Genomic DNA, 16,853 nt, shown 5'->3' with positions numbered 1-16,853 from the left:
GCCTACTTTTGATCTCTGTCTGTCAAATAAATAAATAAAATCTTTAAAAAAAATAGAATACATCTGATCCTGTCAGCAGTCTTAGTCGTGAGTTCCAGTTACTCAGTCTGAGAGCTAACATGTCCTTTGGGTTCCTAAAAGGGCCAAGTACAGTAGGAATTGTTTTATTTACATTATTGTATTTGACCCACACAACATTTGTAAGATACTGGTATGATCTTATTTTAAAATGAAAACAGCTACAGAAAGAGATGTTAAGAAGTTTTCCAAACTCATATGCCTAATATTGAAAGAAATGCTATTGGAACCCAGGATTTCTCAAGACTTTTTTTTTTTCTTTTTTCTTTTTTAGCATTATTCATTGTTTTGGCTATAGAAACTGTGGCCGTTCTTATCAATATAAGAAATCATTTATCACCATAATAACTTTAACCTCAAGAAGAATTTTGATAGAATCCCACCGAGTGACTGTATGGCAGCTAATATGTATTTCACATCCACAGGAATAACAAAAATCTGCTATTTTCTTCTTACAAGGTCTACCATACATGTGAGCAGGTTTATATTTACTTGTATATGCATGTGGACACACAAACACAACCATCACATCTAATCATTTTTATTTCCATTTGGAAACATTCAATGAATGTATATTCCAGAATTACATCTGAATATTGGAAATTTATTTTTTTAAATTATTTGTTAGCTTTGTAAATACCTCACATGAGGGCTCTTTTTAGGAGGTCATACTCTAGGATATTACCAGTGCTTTGAGTAATCAAGGGAGAAGCATTAACAGACCTTTTCCATTCTTAAGTGACCAAACTCTAGTTTAATTAAAGAAAAAGAAAAAAAAACTACACAAAGATACAAAAAGAAAATCCTTCAGTTCAAAAATTGCAGCTTAACTTTTTGGCCACTCTAGATATTGTCTAAGGGGAGCAAATGGCATGAATCATCCACCTAATTATAGTAATGTCAGGGCTTGGTTTAGCTTGCAGCAACATTTATTCTCTGTGCCTGGTTACATCTCTGTGATAATTACAGAGATTTGGCAATGCTGCTTATATAACCATTGACCATAAATTACTGTTAGACCAAACAGCTTTGGAAACTGATGGCAGGGCAGCTGACACTTTTAATTTACCGATCCTGTTGTCATTAGTGCAAAGTAGGTGGTAAGGTGAAAAGAGGGTCAGGGCTAAATTCTTCACATGTTGAAATTCTGCCCACAACCACAGCAGACAATTACCCTTCATAAAAGATTATTCAGACAGTCTTTTAACAAGAGTGACATCTGCTGGCCCACATATGCAGTTCAAACTGTTCCACATTTATAAGCATTTGCAATAGCCTAGCTTTATTTGTGCAGATGGCAAATCAGCTGAATTTATAATTACAAAGGACAATATTTAGTACAATAGAGTTCTTATTCAGTGATTTTGAATTTCTAGTTTTAAAAAAATGACTGTAAATTTCTTTGCTTTCTGTTGTGACATTTTATTTACAATGTTTTTGTTCATGTGTTTTTTCTTTCTTTGAAATGCTAGATTTAAAAAAAGAATTTGAATACAGAATTGTTATGGTTTAGAAATATTATCTTTGAGCATTTGATTGTGATACTCCGAAGCAACTAGTTAAGTTGAAGTAATCAGACTGCAGAAATATCGCTCATGTTTTTGTTTGTATGTGTGTTGTGTTTTTTTTTAACTTATTTTATTTTATTTTATTTTTTTTAATTTTTTATTTTTGATAAACATATATTTTTATCCCATCATAGTCAGTGAAGAACAATTGTACATTGACTTCTTGATCACTGTGCTCTCCTGGGTGAGTGTGTGTGTGTGTCTGTGTGTAACTTTCATCTCATCTGAGTCAATCTGCAAAAATATTGTTATCTATTGTGAATATATTATAAACTTTGTATCTTTATTATTGTTTGCTTTTATTTTTAGTTACCATGGCCAAAGGATCTTTCCTTTTAAATCAAGTTAACATTTGTGTGCATGCATTTTATACTTATAATGACTGTGCTGGAGTTATATTTTTAATTGGTAAAAGTGTCCTTTAATTTTTAAATATAAAATTCTTTTTTTTTAAAGATTTTCTTTATTTATTTGACAGAGATATATCACAAATAAGCAGAGAGGCAGGCAGAGAGAGAGAGAGAGGGAAGCAGACTCCCGCTGAGCAGAGAGCCCGATATGGGACTCGATCCCAGGACCCCGAGATCATGACCTGAGCCGAAGGCAGTGGCTTAACCCACTGAGCCACCCAGGTGCCCTAAATATAAAATTCTTATATAAGGAAAACATATAAAGCAATTATCTTAAAAAGTAAAAATATTATTATATTAAAAATAAGAAGTGCCTATTTACACCTCATCATATGTATCTGCAGAATTTGTTCCTACGTAAAATGATAAAAATACACGTATTCGATTTTGAGTACTTATATGGTGGTGATAGAATCATAGTTCTCTATAATTTTATTTCACCTAAAGACATTACCTCAGATTAAAAGACATTACTCTTCTTTTTGTGTGATATATATCTTAAGATATTCTATTGAACAAAGCAGTTGTCTTTTAAACATAACAGATACAAAGGCACATACATTAAGAGAATTCAGGTTTTTATATGCTGATCATGTCCTTGTCCCTGTGTCCTTAAAACCAACAGCAACTCAAAAAAAATGTTTACTTCCATACAGCACATTCTTGAATTTCCTTCACTGCCACTAATCTAAATATCTTGGAAACATCACTGAAAAAGGAAGTGAAAGATTTGTATTGTATCCTTAAGTCACTATTAATTATCTTCCTCCATTTTTTCACCTTTGTAGTTTATAATATCTACCACAGAAGGTTAATTCAAGAATGATTTTAATATATATGTGTGTGTGTATATATACATATATATATATAGTATGAAAACTACAAAGCACTTTAAGAAGTTGATACTAATTATTAATGGAGTTTATATCTACCTATATTTTCTCAGCCAATTTTACAAAATAACAATATGAATTAAGTAAATCTTCATTTTACAGGCATAAAAATAAAAGAAGTCTAAATCACTTGCTCAGATTAAAAATTCAAGTGATGGAAATGAGACACAAACCCAAATAAGTCTCTATAGCCAAAAAGCCATGAGAACAAATTATTTTTAATAAACCTTTACCACACAGAAATATGTAAGTAATAATAAAATAAAATAAACCTTTTAAAAATTTAATATTGAGGGGATGCCTGGGTGGCTCAGTTGGTTGGACGACTGCCTTCGGCTCAGGTCATGTACCCGGAGTCCCCAGATCGGGTCCCACATCAGGCTCCCAGCTCCATGGGGAGTCTGCTTCTTCCTCTGACCTTCTCCTCTCTCATGCTCTCTCTCACTGTCTCTCTCTAAAATAAACAAATAAAATCTTTAATAAATAAATAAATAAATAAATAAATTTAATATTGAATAAACTAAGTATTCTACACAAGACAAATTTACTGTAAAGAATCCATGTTATAGAATATACTTTTGGACATCACAAAAGATAATGTATAAACATTTTAACTGTTCTTATTTTAAAGAGAAACCAATCTCAGGGGCACCTGGGTGGTTCAGTTGGCTAAGTGTCTGCCTTTGGCTTAGGTCATGATCCTGTGTCTTGGGATTGAGCCCCACATTGGGGTCCCTGCTCAGTGGGAGTCTGCTTCTCCCTCTCCTCTGCCCCTCCCCCTGCTTGTGTGCTCTATCACTCTCTGTTAAATAAATAAAATCTTAAAAAAAGAAAGAGAAAAACCGATCTCAAATAATTGCATAACACTTTACAATATATGACCATTAGGTTGAATTAAAAATAATAACTACTTTTATTTGCATATCAAAAACAAATATCATAATAGAAACAATGACAATATTTAAGTTTTCCATGCCAGTTGTAGTCAAATTTGTTTTCTCTTTGGGTAATTAAGTAGAGAAATATCTAAAAACTAAAGAGGTTAGAATTAACAATAGGATTTAGTTTCTTATATTTTGAGAATGATCTAAATTAATTCTGTATTTGTACAATGGTAATAATGTCTATCTGTTTCTGCAGGTTATGTATATCAGTATGACTTAAGCAAATTATCCACTATTTAAAGCATTGTATCTGTGAAAGAAACAAAACACATGCAATGGTGGGTGGCAAGCATAAAATGAGGTCATACTGTTTTACTTTTTTGTAGCTCTGAGTATAGGTATCCTCCAGGCAGAGAGACAGTATCTTGTTGAAATTCTCTCCTAACTTGGCTCTAGATACCTCTGTGAAACAATATCAGAAATAAACTTTTAGGGAGTGCCTGGGTGGATCAGTTGGCTAAGCATCTGTCTTCAACTCAGGTTATGATCCCAGGGGGTTGGGATTGAGCCCTGCTTAGGGGACTCCCTGCTCAACAGGAAGTCTGTCTCTCCCTCTCCCACCACTTCTCCACTATACTGGTGTTTTGTCTTAATAAATAAATAAACAAATAAATAAAATCTTTGAAAAAGAAAATAGACTTTTAACTTATTCTAGTGATAATTTTTTCTGATTATAAAATGAGTAATTTATATTCCTGCCAATTTAAAGTACCTGGGATAATACTTTATATGCATTTCACAATTTAAATGTTTAAACCTAATATTTTGATAAATCAATGCTAACCTTTGTAATACACATTTATAAAATATAAAATGCACCAGGGGTTTGGGGCCCTGGATGACTCAGTCAGTTAAGCATCCATTTCAGCTCAGGTCATGATCTTATGGGTAGCACTTGGCAGGGTATCTGCTTGAGATTCTCTCCCTCTCACTCTGTCTCTCTCTACCCTTCCATCATCCCCTACCACTTGTGCTCTCTCTCTCTCTAAAATAAATAAAATAAATCTTCAAAAAAATAAAATCATTGAGGTGTTTTATAAACATACACAGAAAACATGTTGCACCAAACCTTTCATTTTCTTATTGCTCCCAAGATCATGGTTACTGGCTAGGAGATGTGTAGTTTGTACAAACTCATTTCATTTGAAGTGAAGGCATATAGCAAGGATGTAGTCCACTTCAAACACGATTCCATCTAATTTTTAAAACATTGTATTTGGAACTTTTATACTATTTTCTACTAAAATCTCTTATCTTCTGCTTTTGGATTTTTTTTTTTTTTGTTATGTCTGGTAACTGACATATCTTTGTTCTATTCAACATATAATCAATATTCTACTTAAAACATCCTTTCAGTTAGATAGAGATGTATATTCATCCAGCAAGTTGGGTCCTGCTTTCCATAAATTTTCTTGAGTTAATCTGTAATTCTCTTTACTGTTATCATTCGAATTCTCTCAGACACTTAAAGTAACCTCCAGAAACTTTGGTATCAATACCTTTTAAATTAAATGCAATGGATATATGGTCAATAATATGTTTACTTCCATAGGTTAAAAAAATGTGTGTTCCAGAATATTCTTGGACTTGGTTAATTCACTGATATGTATTAAGACTTATGATTTCATTCTTAACCCTCGTGGTACCCATTATTTACATTATTCATAACAACTATGCTCTTAAATAGAAGCCCATTTGCAGCAAAACAGAAGTTGAAGAAGGCACAGGATGTAGTTCTTCCTTTAACCAAAACCTTCAATCTCCTTGCTTTGTCTTAAAATCAGGGAACTTTCCATAAATGAGTCTTTAAATATAACAGAAGAAGGAAGCGCTCAATAAATATCACTGGGGGAAAAAAAAAACAATTATTACCATCACAACACAATTTAACTATTTAGCTTTACAGGAGAGTTTATGTGCTGAGGCTCACTTATTCACGTCTGAGACGAGAATTAGTTTAAAGTGGTTAGATTCTTGCTAAGACTATATATCAATCAGAGTTTAGTTAAAAGCAGAAAAAAAAAGGTATCTCTGATTGATTTTAGCAGAATAGGAATTCACTAAAAGGATATTGAACAGGTTATTAGGTCACTGAAAGTGTTGTAGACAGGTATAGAGACAAGAAAAAATGTGCATATTCACACTCAGAACTGGCCAGAGTAATCTGCTATGGCCTTAGGGTATTAGCAATGCTGTTGAACCACTCTACATATTAGTGGGAAAACCTGAATATTGCAGCTGGTACACCTGCCATTACTGCATATACACTAATTTTCTTGTAGCTAGCACCATACCCAGAAATATTATCTGCATTCCTTATTCTCTGCTTCAATATGTATATATGTGTGAGTGAATAGTGCAATTGCTCCTATACTTGTTTCAAGGAAGGCTGGGGAAAAAATGGTATTTTCATTTTCTTAAAATGCAGTGGAATATAACAACTCTTCATGACCAACACTCTGAAAGAGGATAGTACTCAATCAAGGAATAACTTCAGATGTTGGACAGATAAATAGAATTGTACATATTCACGATAGGCTGCAGAATGAGAAGGCAAACTCTTCCAGGTAATAATACCTGAAGTTAGTTCTTGGATAAGACGAAGGAGAGCAGCAGCCTGACCTAAGAAGGACCTTGGCATAAGTTAGAAATTTATTTGGTTAAGTAATTGAGATTTTTCTTTGTTCTGTAATATTTGTTAATGTATACTGATTAATAGAGCACTTAATACATTGTAAAAAAATATACAAAATATATGAGAACTATTTAGTGGTTGGGTAATGGGTGATAAGAACACAGATATAACAGTATAGATAGCCCGATATCTATGTCATGCAGTAACAAAATAAGTTGCAAAATTGCTGCCTGGTGTATTTTGGATAGCAGATCATGTCTCTCTTCAGCCTAGAGGATGAAGATTAGAATCTTAGATTGAAAGACTGGAAACTCACATTGTGTTTTGATTAATATTGCCTACATTTAGAAAGTTACTGCAAAAAGAGATGAGTTCAAAACCTAACTGATTGATTTGTGAGAAGTGGAAAGACTGAGAAGTCTAGAATTTGGGGTCTTTCAGGGTTCAACAAAAAAAGTGTTTTTATCCCAAATGGTAAGCCATGGCAACTAAACAGGCTTTGAGTAGGAAAGCCCAATAAAATATCTTACTTAGATTAAATGAATCAAGGTGAAAATGAAATTAAGGGTGTGACCCCTTTTGCATTTTGATTTTCATTCTCACTGAAATGGAAAAATATTTGATCATTTGGGCCACAAAAATACCATGATATTTTATTTCTTTCTTTAAAAGATTATTTGCTTTGTGATAAAAATAGAGAGGGGTAAAGGAGAACTTTATCACTTCATTGAAGTTGTGTTATAATAATCTAGGTGTGAGGTGAAGATGGGATTCAAAGCAGAATACCTATGGAAATTGTAATAAAATAGGATATTCTGAGTATATTATAAAGTGAGAGAAAACAAGATTTCTTAATGGATTGCATTTGAGGTGTCAATGAATAGAGAACCAAGACTTCAGTTTGGGCTAGAGCAACTGAAAGCATGAAGGGACTGTCAAGTGAAATGCCTAGGATTATGGACATTGGGGAGGGTGTGTGCTTTGGTGAGTGCTGTGAAGTGTGTAAACCTGGCGATTCACAGACCTGTACCCCTGGGGATAAAAATATATGTTTATAAAAATTAAAAAATTAAAAAAAATCATTTGAAGAAGGAGAAAATGAGGAGTTTATATGTAAATGTGTTAAATCCAATCTGTTTATTGGTTATCCAAGAAGAGATGTCAGGAAGATGACAGGTTGTATAAATAGGAATTTTGGTAGAGATTTGAGGTAAAGCTAAATTCAAGAGTTAGCCATTTGTGAAATATATTGAAAAGAAATGTGATGGAAGAGACCACCAAGAGAATGAGTATAGAGAAAAGAAGGTGAATAATGTCTGGAACACACCAGAATGGGGGAAAAAAAGACAAACCCTCAAAAAGAATTATAAAAGATCAACTCATAAGTGGGAAGAAAGGTAGAAAATATTGCTTTCTTGAAACCCAGTGGAGACAATGTACCACATAAGAGGGACTGAGCCATCACTACATCAGTTACAGCTGATAAGGCAAGTAACAGACAATTGTGTGTGAAAATGTAGAGGTTTTTGGTAACTTTGACAAATGACAAAGAGGCATTTCAATAATTTGTTCAGAGAGATTTTAGACAAGATTAGAACGTGATGAACAGAAATCACCAAGTGCCAAGTATGTTAAACTCATCTGGAGAGGTTTGCCGGTAAGGGAAGAGAAAAATGATAATGGATGAAAGAAGTGGGTTCAAGAGAAAAATAAATATATTTCAAGATAGTAATTAGTATAAGTTCCTATACTAATGAGAATTATTAAGTAATGGACCAAAATCAATGAAGAGAGGTAGAGAGAAACATTTATGGATTTATATCCTTGAATAGGTTATAGGATCCTAGGGCCTAAGCAGAGGAAGTAGATTTGAATAAGAACATGCATAGGGTATCATAACAGAAGAAAAGGCAGAAAATATGACAGATTCTTATGGATGAGTAGAAGTGGTAGCAGTAATTTAATGGAAATTTTGTTTGTTTTATTGACATGTGATGCTAGTTAACTGCTGAGAATGAGAATGGGGAAAAAAGTATTAAGTGTTTAAAGAGAGAGAATACAAAAGAAAATAATAATCATTTATGAAAAGGGCAAGAAAAATGCCCTGGAATATAGAGTATGTATTCTTGGTCCTTTTGAGGTTTATAGCAATGGATTAAAGTGAGAATGATAAGCATGGTCATGTATTTTTTTTCAGTGTGGGGCCTGAACTCACAACACTGAGATCAAGACCTGAGCTGAGATCAAGACTCAGACGCCCAAATAACTGAACACCCAAGTACCCCTGGTCATGTATTTTCTGCAAGTACACAATAAACTTCATGAATGTAGACATAAAGTATTGCATGTTTTTTTTTTAAGATTTTTATTTATTTATTTGACAGAGAGAGAGATCACAAGTAGGCAGAGAGGCAGGCAGAGAGAGAAAGGAGGAAGCAGGCTCTCCACTGAGGAGAGAGCCTGATGTGGGGCTCAATCCCAGGACCCTGGGATCATGACCTGAGCCGAAGGTAGGGGCTCAACTCACTGAGGCACCCAGGTGCCCCAGTATTGCATGGTCTAATGAAAGTAAAATAAATATTATTAATTTCTTCCTCAGGGCCTAACGGTTTTATCATCATAAGCACTAAATACAAATTTGATGGTGATAAATGGTGGTAATACTTGTAAGTAAATAAATAACTCATTTTATTTATATATAAATAGGTGAGAATCTAAAATTATAAAACCAAATCTAACAAACTTAATGTGGTAGTAATTTATTATAATCATGCATTCTAAGAACATTTCTATACTAGAAATGTTAAAATCATTTAGTAACAGAAAACCTAAGAAAAGATAAAAGGAGGAAAAAAAAAAAAAACGACCATCCGTAGTTATCCACTATAAACATCTTGGTATGTATTCTTTACTCAACTTCTCTATAAAGTAGTTCCTGAATACAAAGTTCCAAGATTAGTCAGAATTGTAGAGAAAAACAAAACACACACACACACACACACACATTAAGGAATTGGCTCATGTGGTTATGGAACCTGAGAAGTTTGTTGATACGCCATCTGCAAGCTGGAAACACAGAAATGCTGGTGGTATAGACTTAGTCCACATCTGAAAACATGACAGGGATCTGAAGAATTGATGGTCTAAGTCCTAGTCTGAGGACAGAAGGCCACTATATTAGCTCAAGTGATCAGCCAGAGGGAGAGAGCAAATTCTCCCTCACCACTTTATTCTTTTATTTAAACCATCAAATGATTGGATAATGTCCACTTACATTGGGGAAGGCATCCGTTTTACTCAGTTAACAGATTTAAGTGCAAATCTCATCCAGAAACACCCTTACAGATATACCCCAAAATTGTGCTTAAAAAAAAAAAAATCTGGGCATAATGTGGCCCTGTCAACTCAACACATAAAATTAACTATCATAGTGGTCACCTGGGTAGCTCAGTTGGTTGAGTGTCTAACTCTTGATTTCAGCTCAGGTCATGATCTAAAGGTCATGAGATAGAGCCCTGGGTGTGTGGAGCCTACTTAGGAGTCTCTCTCTACCCCTACCCCATTACTCTTGCTTTTTCTCTCTCTCTAAATAAAATTGAAATAAATAAAAAAAAAATAAGTAACAGTATTCCACTTGTCTTCTTCAACAGTAAATTGAATGGCACTTAACACATATTATATGCTCGGAAATATTTGTAATATTAATAAATGTATATTTTACTTTTAAATTATGGATCATAATGTATGCATGAATTTTGTAAATTTCAAATTTACATTTGAAATTTTGATGACAACATAGTATTGCATTGCATAGACATATAATTAGTTTTATGGCTTCCTTATTATTAGTTACTTAGATTGTTTACTATTTTGGTAATCTTAAACAGTGCTGCAATTATCCTTACTCATCTATATCTATTAACACGTAAAATTTTTGCCTCAAGATAAGGTAACACATATTTATAGAATATATTTTAAAAGGAAAAAGCACAGCTGGTCATCTCTCATGAGGAAGAATTTCCAAAGCTAGTTGAGTGAAATTCTAGCCCTACAAAATATCTGAATAAAGTTTCTGCTTCATAAATTATATATATACATATATATGTATATATATATATATATATATATATATGAACAAATTATTTTGCCAAGTTCTGTGTAGTTCATAGAGTGCATGTCCCTCTTATAAATCCACAATTCACAATTACTTATTAAAAACTCTGGAAACTTCACTGATACAAAATGTAAAATAAGTGTTTAAGTGCTTCCCAATATGAAAAATAAAATCTAAATTGCTACCTCAGCTAACTCATTTTCTGCAGAATACACCTATATTGGTGAAGAATTTCTAATATATAAAGGTAAAAACAAGGATTGCTGCTCTTATTAGTATGATTTTGTTTCATTAATATCCCTGACCATTGAAATCTTCTGGATCCATTCCCCCTGAAAAATTTAGGAAAAAAGAAATGTTAAATAGATGTATATCAAATGGCCTGGACTCAGTGATGTGAAAACTTGACTTTCTCTCACTTTTTAAAATAATAAAAATCTACTTTCCTCAATACTGTTGTTTGTAATATTGGTGGAGTAATTCTAGGGATGTTCTAGGGAGTTAAACAGATGTCCCATATACATATTAATGGGGAGGAGAGATGGCTAAGAGGCAGCAAAATTATAAGCTAAACATAGAGAAAGAATGGCATAAAATACACAGCAATATACCACCTTCATTTCTGAGCGGTCATTCTGTGTCTTCATTTTCTTTATGCTTTTCCAAACTTCCTCTTGTGGAGACTGAAAGAAAACAATGTGTTTTGCAGAGAAGAAAAAAGCTATTGAATGGATCCATGCATATTGGGTGTGGAAAGGATTATATGGCTGCTATTTGCAGAGAGAAAAGAAATGGTTGTATTGCATAATTCTGGCTTAGAACAAGTTTATTATTTCTGTAAATACTCAAATGTTGAAAAGTCATTCTGATAACCACTACCTCCTAAATTTAAAATTAAGAATACAGGATTAGCTTGCTGGAGATTAAGAACATTAACATAAATCCAATAATAATCATTTTCTAATTTACTACCAATAGAGGTTTGTTTTAATGAATGTTTTGATTAGAAGTAATTATCATAAGAATTTTTGTTATCATGCTCACCACTGGGTGGTCAGGAACATTATTTTTGGTTCATATTGAAAGTACTTTTTAGTTAAAGACTTTAGCTAATGGATTAAAGACGTGGTGGAAATATTTTCTATTTCTCATCATGATTAAAGAAATATAGCCACCAGAGTGAAGAAGAAGTTTTAGAAAAAGTCAAACTTGAAAAATCCTCATGGGAAATTGTATCACAGAATTAATTTATAAAAGGACTGAGCTCTTTTCTCCTGGGGGCAAGAAAAATAGGAATACTGGTTTAAAAGCTATTCTCCATTTCCAATTTAAGCTCCAAGTTTTATACCACAAAAAGTAACTTTTTGGTTAACTATCCTATCTTTATTCTACATTTTAAAATACGAAATTGTTATTCACATAACCTTCTGAAATTGCTAAGATACCTGCTAGCTTTTTACCCCAGTGATTTCTGTTAGGAAATTTAAATACCCACTGAGGCAAGAAAAAGAAACATTTAGGGAACTGTTCACGGCAATTGATTGATTACAGTGGCTGAAGCTAAGTGTCTAAATTAAGAGATACACATGTGTTCAGCCATTCATCAGAACAAACAAAAAACTGTGGAAAGAAAAACATTATAATTCAACAAAATGGCCATAGGTAGTTAAACCAGTAATTTTAAAATACAATACAGACAAATTTAGTCGCTTTCTCTTAAGATAATGGGACTCAATAGTTCTACAAAGTAGTCTTAAGATCTGGAGATTTTGAACTGAAAAAAAAAAAAAGTAAACTTACTTTCATTTAACAATTTAAATCAACAGAACTTTGTGATCATGTACATATGAACATTAATGAAGCTGGAGGAGTAAAGCATGATGAGGTGGAGTTTTATGTGATCGGAAATAACTCATTCCTTTATTCAAACATATTTATCAAATGCCTTCTCTGTGTCAAGCACAGTTGTGATGACTGGAGAACACGTTAGTGAGCTAGACTGACAAATTAAGGGAAAAACATCGGGTAGCGATACATACTCCTTTCAAATCATGATAAAAGAAAGCATTTTGAAGAGACATCATTTGAGATGAGATCTGAGTGACAAGAAAGAGGCAGTCACCAAGAAATAGGGGAAGAACATGCCAAGCAGAGTCAACTACTACTTCAAAGGCCCTTGGTGGAACAAACATGAGTTTCCCGAAAATAGGAAAAAGGCCAGGATGGCTAGAATATAGTGGGCACAGGAGTAAAGCAGTATGAGTCAGGAAAATTAGCCCAAGATCAGATAACACTGGATTTTACAACTCAGGCCAAGATGTTTGATTTTACTCTAATGGAAGTCATTGGATGGAATCAGAGTGGTGTGATCTGATGTGTGTCTTGGTAAAAACTACTGTGCTTGTGTTTTGGAGAATGGCTTGTTGAGAGGCATAGATAAATGCATAAAGCCAGCAAAGAAACTCTTCTTGTGATCCTTAAGTGGCCCACAGTATGAGAGGCATTATGCCAAACACTTGTAAAGCCCTTCCAGCATACTGGCAAGATGGGTGTAATTGAAGAAGTCTAAAAATGAAGCAGAGAAGTTATATAATCTACATTAGGTCACAAGGGACACAATTGAATCCTGATTAGCTCTGTCTTCAATCCCAGATTTTTAACCACTCTGCTGGGTTGCCAGAGTACAACCCCTTCAGACTATATTATGGTTTATCCACCAAATATTCACCAGACATATTTAGGGGGTATAATACTATCTGTGGAGAATACAGAGGTAAATGTCTCTAATTTGTTGCATTAGAGACATAAGCTAACTAAGAGTAGAATTTTATTTTTGCTTACATCTTTGACTCCTGTGATAGTTAACTTTATGTGTTAACTTTACTAGGCCACAGGGTGTCCAAATATTTGGTTTACGTTAAAGGTGTTTCTGTGAAGATGTTTTGGATGAGACTAACATGTGAATTAGTAGATTGAGTAAAGTGGATTGCTCTCTCCAATGTAGGTGACCCTCATCTAGTCAGTTGAAAACCTGAATAGAACAAAAAAACCCTGTCCCCTAAGTAATAAAGAATACCCTTGCCTGATAACCTTTGAACTGGGGACATTGGCTCTGCAGATTTTGGACTTGCTGGCCTCCGTAATTGTTGGAGCCAATTCTGTGTGTGTGTGTGTGTCCTGTTGATTCTGTTTCTCTTGAGAACCATAACCAGTATATCCTCCATAAAAGCAAGGATTTATGTGTGTATGACCAATGGAATCTATTAGATTAAAGGGGCACAAAAGAACAGAATTTTACAAAACTGAAGGAAATTCATCCAGAAGATCTGCTGAAGTAATTGTATAAAATTATTTGAGTCCAAGTAGAACAGAGCACCATCTAGAGATGATTTGACAGGCAGTACCCTGAGTCCTTCTAGGTAGGCAATTACAAATGGCATATTCAGTTTTTACTTTCTTAGCGAGTCTGAAAGACATTTAGAAACTATTGACCCTGGAAGCAGGAAAGTCCTTTTCTTCAGAATTATTTATTATGTTCCCATAGTAGAGTGGAAATATGTGTTCATTGGATACATGATATGTTTGCATGGAATACAAAATCGAGTAAAATAAAATCAATGAAACTAAAAAGTAGAGTTTTATGAAAGTTCAATAAAATTGACAAAAGTCTAGTTTTCCCAGTCATGAAAAAGAAAAATTCAAATTTTAATTATGAACAATGAAAATAGAGACTTCATCATACTTACTAAAGGTATCAAAAGGATAAGAAAATATCATGAACATATTTTATTCCAATACATTCTAAAACTTAGAGGAAATGGACAGATTCTATGAAATTTACAAGATATCAAAACTGAGATGAAAATAATAAAAACATCTAAGATTGTGATAATTATATTATGCATTCAATATCTTCCCACAGGATAAATTTTAGGTACACATGGTTTCACTGGAGAATTATACGAAATATTTGAAGAAATAATGCAAATTTTATTTATATATTCTTTCAGAAGAGAATACACAACACAATAAACTTTAAAAGGTCAGGATTACTCCAATAGCAAAACCAGATACAGCTGTTACAATAAAAGGGATTTATTGACTAATATATTTCATGAATATAGATACAAAATTTCTCACCCAAATTTTAACCAAAGGAATCCAGCAGTATATTAAAATGATGATACAACACTATAATTGATGCAGGTTTATTTGTCTAGTTGGCTTAATATTTAAAAGGTATAATTTACGTTATTAAAAAAAAAAGCTTAAGGAAAAGATGTAGTTTCAAACATGAATATTAAAATCTCTGGCACATAAAAAAAAAAAAAAAACTGAAAAAGAAAAAAATATATATGCTCATCTTAATAGCTTCAAAAGAAAAAAGGCATTGTTTCAAACAAATGCCAACATTCAAGCTTGAGGAAAATCTCCCAAGAAAGTAGAAATAGAAGAGTAAATCCTCAACCATCCAAAATATGTCTTTGAACAATGTTCAGCTAATACAAAAACTTGGTGATAAAAGACTACAAGAATTTTTTTCATTTTTAAAATATTTTTAGTTTTTTTTAAAGATCCTTTCATTCCTAAGAATTTTTATTATCTTAACATATAATGTATAATTTGTTTCAGGGGTACAGGTCTGTGAATCATCAGTCTTACACAATTCACAGAACTCACCATAGCATATACCCTCCCCAATGTCCATAACCTAGTCACTCTATCCCTCCCATCCTGCCTCCCCTCCAGCAACTCTCAGTTTGTTTCCTGAGACTAAGAGTCTCTTAATCTTGTCTTCCTCCCCAGTCCCATCTTATTTCATTTTTCCTCCCTTCCCCCACTCAGCTTCTTAAATTTCTTATATCAAAGAGATCATATGATAGTTCTGTTTCTCTGATTGACTTATTTCACTTAGGATAATACCCTGTAGTTCCATCCACATCTTTGCAAATGCCAAGATTTCATTTTTTTGATGGCTGCTGCCATAAACATTTGGGTGCACATGCCACTTCAGATCACTACATTTGTATCGTTAGGGTAAATACCCAGTAGTGGATTGCTGGGTCATATGTTAGCTCTATTTTCAACTTTTTGAGGAACCTCCATACTGTTTTCCAGAATGGCTGCGCCAGGTTACATTCCCACCAAGAGCGTAGGAAGGTTCCCCTTTCTCCACATCCTTGCCAATATCTGTCATTTCCTGACTGGCTAATTTTAGCCATTCTGACTGGTGTGAGGTGGGGTTTTGATTTTTATCTCCCTGATTCCAAGTGATGTTGAGCACTTTTTCATGTGTCTGTTGGCCATCTGGATATCTTCTTTGCAGAAATGTCTATTCATGTCTTCTGCCCATTTCTTGGTTGGATAATTTATTGTTTGGGTGTTGAGTTTGATAAGTTCTTTATAGGATTTTTATCTGATATGTCATTTGCAAATATCTTCTCCCATTCTGTCCAGTGTCTTTTCATTTTGTTGACTGTTTCCTTTGCTCTGCAAAAGCTTTTGATCTTGATGAAGTCCTAATAGTCCATTTTTGCCCTTGCTTCCCTTGCTTTTGGTGATGTTATCTAGGAAAAAGTTGCTGCAGCTGAGGTTGAAGAGGTTGCTGCCTGTGTTCTTTTCAATAATTTTGATGGATTCCTTTCTCACGTTGAGGTCTTTCATCCATTTTGAGTCTATCTTTGTGTGTAGTGTAAGGAAATGGTCCAATTTCATTCTTCTGCATGTGGCTATCCAATTTTCCCAACACCATTTGTTGAAGAGACTGTCTTTTTTCCATTGGACATTCTTTCCCACTTTGTTGAAGATTAGTTGACCATAGAGTCCAGGGTCTATTTCTGGGCTCTCTATTCTGTTCCATTGATCTGTTTTTTGTGCCAGTACCAAAACGTCTTGATTACAGCTTTGTAATAGACCTTGAAGTCTGGAATTGTGATGCTGCCCACTTTGGTTTTCTTTTTCAACATTCCTCTAGCTATTCAGGCTCTTTTCTGGTTCCATATAAATTTTAGGATTATTTGTTCCATTTCTTTGAATAAAGTTGATGGTATTTTGATAGGGATTGCATTAAATATGTAGATTGCTTTAGGTAGCATAGACATTTTCACAATATTTGTTCTTCCAATCCATGAGCATGGAATGCTTTTCCATTTCTTTGTGTCTTGCTCAATTTCTTTCATGAGTACTTTATAGTTTTCTGAGTACAGATTCT

Source organism: Mustela nigripes, chromosome 14 (genome assembly GCF_022355385.1).
Source record: "Mustela nigripes isolate SB6536 chromosome 14, MUSNIG.SB6536, whole genome shotgun sequence".
Taxonomy (NCBI): domain Eukaryota; kingdom Metazoa; phylum Chordata; class Mammalia; order Carnivora; family Mustelidae; genus Mustela; species Mustela nigripes.
The sequence above is the reverse complement of the archived record's forward strand: the minus strand, read 5'-3'. Positions refer to the sequence as shown.